The sequence below is a fragment of the Sceloporus undulatus genome, chromosome 9 (assembly GCF_019175285.1).
Source record: "Sceloporus undulatus isolate JIND9_A2432 ecotype Alabama chromosome 9, SceUnd_v1.1, whole genome shotgun sequence".
NCBI lineage: Eukaryota > Metazoa > Chordata > Lepidosauria > Squamata > Phrynosomatidae > Sceloporus > Sceloporus undulatus.
Window position 1 is genome coordinate 6,037,381 of NC_056530.1, and position 10,504 is coordinate 6,047,884.

Consider the following 10,504-nt stretch of genomic DNA (forward strand, 5'->3'; position numbering starts at 1 on the left):
TATTATTATTATTATTATTATTATTATTATTATTATTATTATTATTATTATGTTGAAGGGAAGGCCGCCAAGCCTCTGAACCTCAGAATTATTCAGTTCTCAGTCTTAAAAGCAGTGGGTGCCTGAGTATGTACAGAGTGTCTTTCACACCTTCTCTCCTCTCTCTTAGCCAAAGGACCCCCCCCCCCTTCCTCATTTCACCAACCTCTTGATGCATGGGTTTGGCTGATTTTAACCTTTGGAATTTTATATTTGTATTTTTTACTTTATACAGTATTTGTAATTTTTAAAATATATTTTTACCACTTTAATTGTTGTTTTAATGTGTTTTATATATGTTGTTAGCCACTTTGGGTCCCACTTTGGGAGAAAGGCACAATAAAAATAAAATAAAATAAATATGTGGGCTACCTCCCTTGACTGGGAGGAAGTCCACTTCCAGATTGGAAAAACAGATATCTATATCTGTATCTATGTATAAATGTTAAACAGTGTATTGTGTGCTGGCAACCACAGAGTCTTCCAGGAAATCCTTCTCCTCTTTATAAAATAATAATAATAATAATAATAATTTTGGAATTGGGGAGGATGGATGGGAGGACCACAAAACAATGACCCAGGGCCACAAATGGCCCATAGCTGCCCTATTTAATACTCCTACTCCATAGTGGTTTGATCACTGGAGTACTATGACTCTGGAGTCCACGGTTCGATTCCCAGCTGGACCATACAAAGCCACTGGGTGATCTTTTGCAAGTCACAAATGCATCTGAAGAAGTAGACTGAAGTCTAGGAAAGCTCATGCTGCCATTTTCTTTCTTTCGGTGAGTCTCAAAAGTGCTACAAGATCTCTCTACATATTATTATTATTATTGGATCTAAAAGCATCTGAGGAAAACTGACATCTAGGAAAACTCATGCTGCCAATGTGTTTCTTTCAGTTAGTCTCAAAGGGGCTACAAGATCTCTCTACATATTGTTGTTGTTGTTGTTGTTGTTGCATCTAAATGCATCTGAAGAAGTAGACTGTCTCCAAAAAGCTCATGCTGTCAATTTCTTTCTTTCAGTTAGTCCCAAAGGTGCTACAAGATCTCTCTACATATTATTATTATTATTATTATTGCATCTAAATGCATCTGAGGAAGTAGACTGAAGTCTAGGCGAGGGTGCGCTTCCTCTCCCTCTTCCTCTCTCTTTGGTGCATTTCCTCTCCCTCCGTCTCTCTCTTCCCTGCCCCTCTTCCGTGTGCAGGATGCCCTCCAGAGAGCAGAGGAAGAGGCGGGAAACCCCCTAAAGGGACCATGCCCTGGTTGCTGGGGGAAGGCGCAAGGGCAGTGGGAGCCCTGAGAGGAGGAAGCCATGGAGCAAGCCCTCTTTTCTCTTTTTTCTCCCCTTCCCTTCACTCCAAGGGCAAACTTCTCCACTGACTCAAAAACATCCCTGCCCCGGGTTGTTTTATTTTTCCTTTCCCGCAAAAGACGACTCTCCTGCCTCTCCTTTCCCCTGAATGATCCTGTGAGGAACCCTTGGCAATGGCGCTGAAGTGGAGCAGCCCCCTCCCCTTCTTACCCTCCTCTTTCCCCTTCCTGAGGTAAATGCTCCACCCTCTTTCTGTGTCTGGGGGGGGGGGCTCTTAGCCTCTCAAAATGGTGGCACTCAGTCAAATCTCAGATTATACTTTGAAGCGGCATGTTTAACATGGGTAAAAGAGTGGCTTATTTTGAAAAATCAAAACTTGTTGAATTTGGAAGGGGTGAATCTGAGATTTGGCCGGCATGCCTATTTGTTTGATGAGAAGGTAAATGTCAACCAAGATTTTAACAATCATTTTGAAAGGTGTCCTCTAATGAGAACATGGAAAAAATACAAAAAAATGGATTTGCTCTAAAATCCCTCTTTGGGTAACCACCCAAGAGGCCTTTCTTAAATACAATCTGAAAAAAGAGGCAAATTGGTTAACCTATAAAGACTTAACACAATTAGAGGATACTGGATATAAAATAAAAAAACATGTGAAGAACTTAATGAACAATGTTATGAATTTACTTGGTTTTCCTACAGACAACTGAGAGAACGTTTTCTTATGGATAACAAACAACCGGGTATAGGTCCATCAGATTCAGAATTAGAGCAGGAGTTAATGTCAGATAAGAAATCCGTATTGGAAAGAATATATAAATGTATCCTGAAATATTATACAGAAGATGAGTACATTAAGGACAACATGACCAGATGGGCACAAAATTTTGGGTTTGAAATTGAATTAGAACAATGGGAATTCACATGGGAAAAAAGATTGAGTTACACCTGTTGCCAAAAGGTTAAAGAAAGCTATTATAAGGGTTTTTTCAGATGGTATTTAACACCAGAAAAAATGAGTAAAATGTTTAGTAATGGTAGTAATCTTTGTTGGAAGTGTTGGGGGGAGAGGGGTTCGATCTACCATATGTAGTGGACTTGTGAAAAAGCGAAGCAGTTCTGGAAGTTGATTTTGTTTGAAATTAAGAAAGCAGTATCCTCACTCAAACTCTCTCCAGACATCTTCTTATTCAATATAATAGAGCAACCACTGGAAAAAAATATGGTAAATTGTTATTTTACATGTTATCAGCAGCACGAATAGCCTACACACAGAAATGGAAGTCCATGGAAATACCATCCAAAGAAGATTGGACCTTTAAACTACTAGACATGATGATCATGGACAAACTGTCTAGAGGAGTCCGGAATGAACCCCTGAGCTGTTATGAAGAAGACTGGAACATCATACTAGATTACTTCCAAAAACTAGAGGCGGGGGGGATGCAATATCAAGAATTGTATTAAATTAACAAGAATATTTCCTTATGTCCATAAATTTTGATCAGCTGATAAGTATAATAGTGAAATGAAAGACTAGATTCTACAATATTTAGTGTAATTTATTTAAAGTGTTTTCTTATTAAACTGGGAAATAAGGTTTATAGGATGAACTATTTAGTAATAATTAAGTATAAAGCGGAAGATGATATATTTACTTAGTAACAGATAACATACTGGATAAAGACTACTATTAATAAGGTAGTTTGATAGCTAGGAAGTGGCATACTCAAAGTGTATTTCTATGCTTTTCAGGCTTCTCTCTCTTGGCCTCAGACCCCTTTGGGTTACTGTGAAAAGATTTCCCCAAATGTCCCCTGCAGTGTTGATTTCAAATGTCTCGAACGCACACAACAGTAACAATCAAATGCTAGGGTACACTAAGATTATTATACAATACTAAGATATTAAACTAAAACACTGAACAGTAACTAACTAAAACACAATAGGACTTTGATGATCACACACACACACCCCATCCAAACTGTAATGACTAAAAAACTGTGGTACAAAACAAACTTTGGAAAGCACATATTCATAGTAGAAAAGAAAAAGAAGATAAAATTCCACATGCTGTATGGTCCAAAAACTTTTATTTCTTAAAAAGCCTAGAGAGTTTTGCCCAACTCTCTATGTATTAGAAGAAACCAGTTTGATTGAGAGGGCAGGCTGCAGCTACAGACATTTATGGTAATAGCCCCTAAAGAAGGCAAACTGGTGACAATCCTAGAATCCTAGAATCGTAGAGTTGGAAGAGACCACAAGGGCCATCTAGTCCAACCCCATTCTGCCATGCAGGAAATCTCAATCAAAGCTTCTCCGAAATTCATTGGGCTTCTTAAGAAATAAAAGTTTTTGGACCATCACACAACCTTGATGGTGATGATACTGATACCAGGCTGATGGTATCAATATCATCACCATTGCCACAACAAGGCAGACCTCTGTTATGAAATATATTTTAAAAAAATATATAAAAAAAATAAAAAAAATTAAGGGCCCTTTCCTTTCCTTCTTTGGGAAAGAAATGGCATGGTGTTAAAGCAGGGGTGCCCAATTTGGATAGGAGGTAGGGGCCAAAATTAAGGTCGGCTAGGCTCTTCGGGCTGCCCATAGGTTTAGGACAGTGAAATGTAGGACATTCAAAGAAAATGGAGGATGATGGTAGGTTGCTGTGGGTCACTTGACAAATAGGAGAGTGAGCAGTGGCCAACCACCTGTCGAGTAATAAAAATTACAGGCTTCACTAATACTGATGTCCAGTTTAATCAGATCAACAATGATATTCAAGTAATTTAATACAGGGTCCAAAATGTTTTCTTATTAGCTACATTCCATAATATATGATCAATCCAGTCAGCCTGCCTTCCACATTTGCAGGCTTGATATCCAAGGTAATAGCATCCAGAAATATGCAAATAATGATCCTTTCACTATTTTCCAAGGGGTATAGGCCTGTAACTCTTCTGCCATCATCATTTTTCCCCCTGTAAATTTTCTGTATGACAACCAGTGTCATGTATGGTTTGAGCACTGAACCATGACTCTGGAGATCAGGGTTTGAATGCAAACTCAGCTATGAAATCCATAGGGTGACCTTGGCCATGTCACACTGTCTCAGCCTCACAGAAAGATGGCAAAGAGAAATCTTGCCAAGAAAAAACCCATTTTCCAATCCCCATTTCTGTGAGGCTGAGAGAGTGTGACATGAGTCCTGAACAACTTGAAAGCACCACAGCCATCAAGTTATACAAACACACTTCAGCCATCATCCACACACACAGATTTCTCCCCAATACACCTCTTGCAGGTTGACCAGTCCCCTGGGCCACAATGAGGCCTGACCATCTGCTAGGCAGTCCTGCTCTAGTCTAGACTCACACAGCTAGGTCTTTGAATAACAACAACAATAATAATAACAATCATGGAAGGTCCCTTTGCAAACTGACTCACTCTTTGGGTGCTAGTAACAATAATATTGGCCCCCCTTGCCCCCGCTTGCCCGCTGCTGCACTCGGAACGCCTCAGTAGTCCCTCGCCGGCTCCTCCTTTTTAAGCTGGGCGGCCAATGGGGGCAGAGAGCTGGAACAGCCCCGCCCCCTGCCAGGAGTCACAGACTCCTGAAGCAGGGGGCGGGCTGTTCCGCTATTGGCCAGCCCAGCCTGCCAGCCAACCAGAGGAGCTCCAGGCTCCTACTGAGCCCTGAGCGTGCCCATGCAGAACTCTGGGGGCTCGCGGGCTTGCGGTGAAGGCCGCGTCGGTGGCGGTGGCGGCGGCCATAAGAGGGGCCGCAGGAACAGCCACATTGGTGGCTGCGGTGGCAGTAAGGAAGAGTGACCGCAAGTAAGAGCGGCTAAAGGCGCCGCCATGGCTGCACCCTAACAAAACCCAGGGGGGCACCCGGGACAGAAGCAAAACCGGACCGGGACCATGCAGAATGGTCCAAAAGGGGGAATATCCCGCCCCCCTGGGATATGGCAACCCTAGATGTGGATGATGGAAGAGACACGGCTGCTGGAATGTGGGGGAAATGGCCGAGGAAGCTAAAATCAGAGTCCAGACTGGTATGGAGCCAAACTGTATTCTGAAAGTAGCACACCTGAGTGGACAAATCTGAAGGTTTTTATAGGCAAAATCTAGCCTCAAGCGATGAGCTTAATGGTTTGGCTGAAGCTGAGACAAAGGGTGTAAGGACCTGGGCTTTGTTAAGCCAAGGTGAAGAATAGCCTAGTCAGTGCAGTTGGGTCTTGACACAATCGGGGAAGGCAAACAGATATATGGGTGGGTTGTTGATTTAATCACTGACCCATCAAGTGTGAGGCTGAAAACAAACAGTCAGCGTTGTGTTGGTTTTGGAGGTGATGGCTTTCCCATTTAGCAACTCCCAAATTTCCTGTGGGGATTTTCCAGTGTATTATCTCCAGGGCTCCTGCCCCCTCCTTTGCAAGCTGTCTACCTGACCTTCTCGCTTGGGAGAAATGGTTCCACTAGGAGGTCAGTTTGAAGTCAGAGTGAAGTCCACACACCCTCCAAAATTTAATAAATCTATATGTTCTAACAATAATGTCTTTTGCCCTCCAGGATATAATTCTAGAGAAGCCAGCTTTACATTCTGAAGAGGGTTCTGTCGGTGCCCACATGTCTTAGCGGCTGAGATGATTCAGACTCTTTAATCAACTCCAATACCAAGCAGTCATCCACTGGGAGTAATAAGGCAACTCTTCATGCCTCCTTGCCCATATTTTCTCCAACCAATACTGTTGCCCTTCAACTAGAAATGTTGTTTGTTTTGAACAGCATCCTTCCCCAGCGAACAGGAAATGTGCATTGACAAGACAGAAAAGTACGGTTAACCAAATGGAACTGGAGACCTTGATTGGAGCGCCTTCCACAAGTTTTCATGTAGACCAAAGCTGAGAAAAGTTGCTGGTTTTGGACTACAGTTCCCAGAATCTGCCAACTATCATGTCCACTCTAAAAAATTAAGTTTTCCAAACTTTGATTTAGGCTGCAGTCTATACATGCTTACCTGGAATAAATGATGCTGCTCACTAAAGCTGAAAGTATCAGGAAAAGAGCAAGTTCTCATTATAAGTACATTGATTTAACCAAGAAAGTCATGGCCCTAAATTTTGAAGACCTAAGCAGTTAATGGGATGGCAATGCTTCGTTCCCTTGGAGGTCTCTCAGTCCCAGGGTTATCCAGGTAAAATCTACTTGACAACACATAACAAGTGTGAATGAGTGCAGTGAGGCTTACGACTGAGTAGACATCAGGATGGAATGGCACTGTTAAGTTTTATGGTTATGTCTCAAAGGTGCTGCAAAGTCCCTTTGCAGTCTAACACAGCTATCACACAGGAAAATTGGGGTTTTAAACAGCGGAAACGCATGAAAATAATGCAATCACTATTAACATTTTGCATGACACTGTGATTAAAGCACCATTATCCTGGGATTAAACAGGCAATAAATAGCAACAAATCATTCATGGGGAAATCCCATGAATGATTTGTTGCTGTTTATTGCCTGTTTATTTCCAGAATGATGGCTATTTAATTGTGATGTATGTGAAAATGTTAATCGTGACTGCATGATTTTCATGCAATTTTCACTGTTTACACTCCTGATTTTCCTGTGTTGTAAAGTCCTATGTGTTTGAATGGTAACAGTTTGGTACTTAGTCAGAGGTGCTCACCATAAGTCAGAAACGACTTGAAGGCACAACAACACTCTAGCAGCCCCCGGGGTTGGGGGTGGGGGGAAGGTGGGCTAATCTGCTGCTACTGCTGAGACATCGGCTGCCTTTGTCCCTTCTTCGATAGTCACCTAGCAGAAGCTTTTAAACCCTATGAAATTCCTGGGGTCATCATAAATCAACAGGTGACTTGAAATCACAGAGACACACCTAAAAGTAACTGATTACTTTTGGGGGATGAGAAAGCAAAGGCTTCCTTTATAAAATCTTGTACCGTAATAGCAGCTAACAACTTCTTGGGTTCTTCAAACTGTAACTGTAATTAACTTTTATTTTAAAGGAACTTTCCAGGTTCTGGGAGTTTTTCGCCAAGGAAGGTTTTTGCAGTTAGTGAGTACTGGGACCACCAAAAACATTCTAAAATATGTAAAAAACAAACAAATCAAAGCCCAGTAGGAATAGGTATGGTACATTGCTAACCTGAGGGCCAGAGGCGTTCTTGGTCAGGAATAACCCAGAACTAAGTCAATTGTGCAAAGGTGGGTGCATAAAACGGCCACATTACTCTCCACATTACCTTGGATGAACACACCTGCTTCTGCAAAAAAAAAAAAAAAAAAAAAAAAAAATTTGCTCCCAAATACGTAACTTTTCACCATATTTAAGGGCCTTCCCATGTCATTTTAGACCAAGGAGAGGTATCATTTTTAACAATAGGAAATGAGTAAAAGTCTTCCTGTTAAATTTCTAGTTTTGAAAAGCACTCTCTTGGGCCTAAATTGGCCCAGTGTGAGTCCAAACTACGGTAAAAATGCTCCCCCAGCCTTTAAAGAGCATTTTGGGTCATTTTTTAATACCAAAAAAATTGTTCGACACCCAAGGAACTTAAACATGGTGGGAATGCCCTTCTTGCTTTGGGACCATTTTGGAGCAATTGACTTTTTTTTAACCCTCTCATGGGGCTGATGGCTTGATACAGGCTGCAGGACGCACTTTTGCCACCCCTGCTTTTTAGGATGACACATATATATCAAGGGAGAGAAGTCAGGAGCTCATGTGGATGGCTTTCCTTTTAAGAGCTTGGGAAAGTTAGAAGACAATTCCCAAAATCCTCCACCCAACAGACACTTTCCAAGGAGTTTATCACACGTGAGGAATTTCTCTTAATTTCGAATGAAAAGAAAGTGGGGCCAGAATGCATTCACATGAATTCACTAGTTCAGCAAATTTATGTGAATGCAAATTGCATTTGAACTGGCTTCCCATTGCCTGAAAATAGCATGCCATTGCCCGAATTTGCATGTGGTAGTCTATCACGCAATAACGTGAAACTCCATGATTGCGTTCGGATTGCCATTGGATTATACTTCCAATTTCCTTGTCTGATAAACTCCCAAGTAATTTTCCTGAGTTTTTCTCCTCAGTGCTTAAGGGAGTGCTTAAGTGCACTGATAAGCAGTATAGAAATGTATTTGCTGTTGCCATTCATGAAATGCCAGGCTGCTGTGTGAAAATTGCTTCATTTACATTTTAATTTCAATCAAGAATGTTAAAAGGGTATGTCAGATGACCTTAGGAAAGGATCATCTGAACTGTGTAATTGATATTACACAGAAACATTGATTTTAATCAGAACGTGGCTTTTGCATACCAAGCAGCAACGCATGTCAAAAATGTCAGACAGAATATGTCATGTTTACAATGCTACCAATTATGGACCCCTTCCCCACTTTATTGCTTTAAACGTGGGGTGACGTATTCGTTGCATTCACACAGAATGGTATGCCAAAACTTCAAGTTAGTGCCTGCACCCTCTTTACTTCTCACTTGGTTACTCCCACTAATGTGAGCATAACATAGACTGGCCTCACCCTGTCTTGCGGGAAGGAGGGGAATTGTCTAAAAAAAATGTCTCTGACTGCCCCCCTTTGCAATAGTGCACCTATCTATAACCTTTGGTTATTATTATTATTGCATTTATTTACATAGTGCCATAGGTTTTACATAGCGCTTTACAAAGGAGAGAAAACAACAATCCAAAATAGAAACAAAATCCAGCCTACAGCACACAGTCTAAAACCACAAACAAGATTATAAAATTAATAAAATAGTACTATAACAAAGTAAAACAATACTATAAAAGTGTAAATTTTGGCCAAGCCAGGCCCCAACGTTTATATCTCACAACAAAATATCTTTTTTAGAGAGAGAGAGGTAAGCCCTTTTTTAAACAAACAAACAAACAAACAATTTTTACCCCAAATCTCACAGCAACAAGAATAGACCCAGAATTGTGAGATTCTTTTTCTTCCTCTCATTTCTAGTGATTTCTAATTTTAGACTTGCGTGTAGTTGTTTTAGGTTTTAGGACAAGTGATTCTATAGATAGCAACACGCTTTCATCTCTTGCACCAGTGGATCCAGTGAAACTGAAGTCTTGTTTTGGGAAACCTTGTGTTGGCTTACGTGTGTGTCATTTTAAATGAATACTGTCAGCCCTTCTTACACATGGACTTTTTATACATGGATTCAAGCATTCATGGTTTGAAAATGTTCTTAAAAAGTATAAATTTCAAATATCAAACCTTGATTTTCCATTTTTTGTAAGGGACACCATTTTGCTCTGCCATTATATTTAATGGGGCTTGAGCATCCACGGATTTTGTTATCCACGGGGGATCTTGGAACCAAATCCCAGTGGATAACAAGGTCCACTGTACTAGGTACCCTGAGAACCTGAAAAACTAGTTACAAGGAAATGGGAAATATTGATTTATCGTGACCTTGAAATTGTTCACCGCTAAATTTAAAATACATATATCAATACAAATAGTACAGTATCATCAATATTGAGGAAAGCATCCTTCTTTATACCAACAATGGAAGTCGTGTGATATAACCCAAGCTGGGAGAACAGATAATGGCACACCTATTTTCACAACATGGACTTTACAATCTCACTACTATAGCACTAAAGCAATTTACACTTGCACAACCATGTGTGCAAGATTCTTAGATTGTAAGCCTGAGGGCAGGGAACCGCCTAATTAAAAGATCGTATGTACAGTGCTGTGTAAATTTACAGCTCTACATAAATAAAGCTTAATAATAATAATAATAATAATAATAATAATAATAATAATAATAATAATGTTGGCTGCCATTGACGGGTTTCTCTCATTAATGTGAAGTTGCAGGATACTAATGGTAGGGCAATGGATCAACAATGGATGAGTGCTGACATTGTGCGAATAAGAGGAACCAGTTGTAATTCCACTTCAAATCCATCACTAGAGCCTTGTGCAATAATCTACTTTGTATCACTCAGTAAAATACTGTGTGTGTTTAATAAAATATAAGCTGAAGGAAAAGTGGGGAAATGGAGGAGGAGAGTGAAACTGCGATGTTTTAAAAGCAGCTGAAAAGTGGGATGACAGACGATTAACT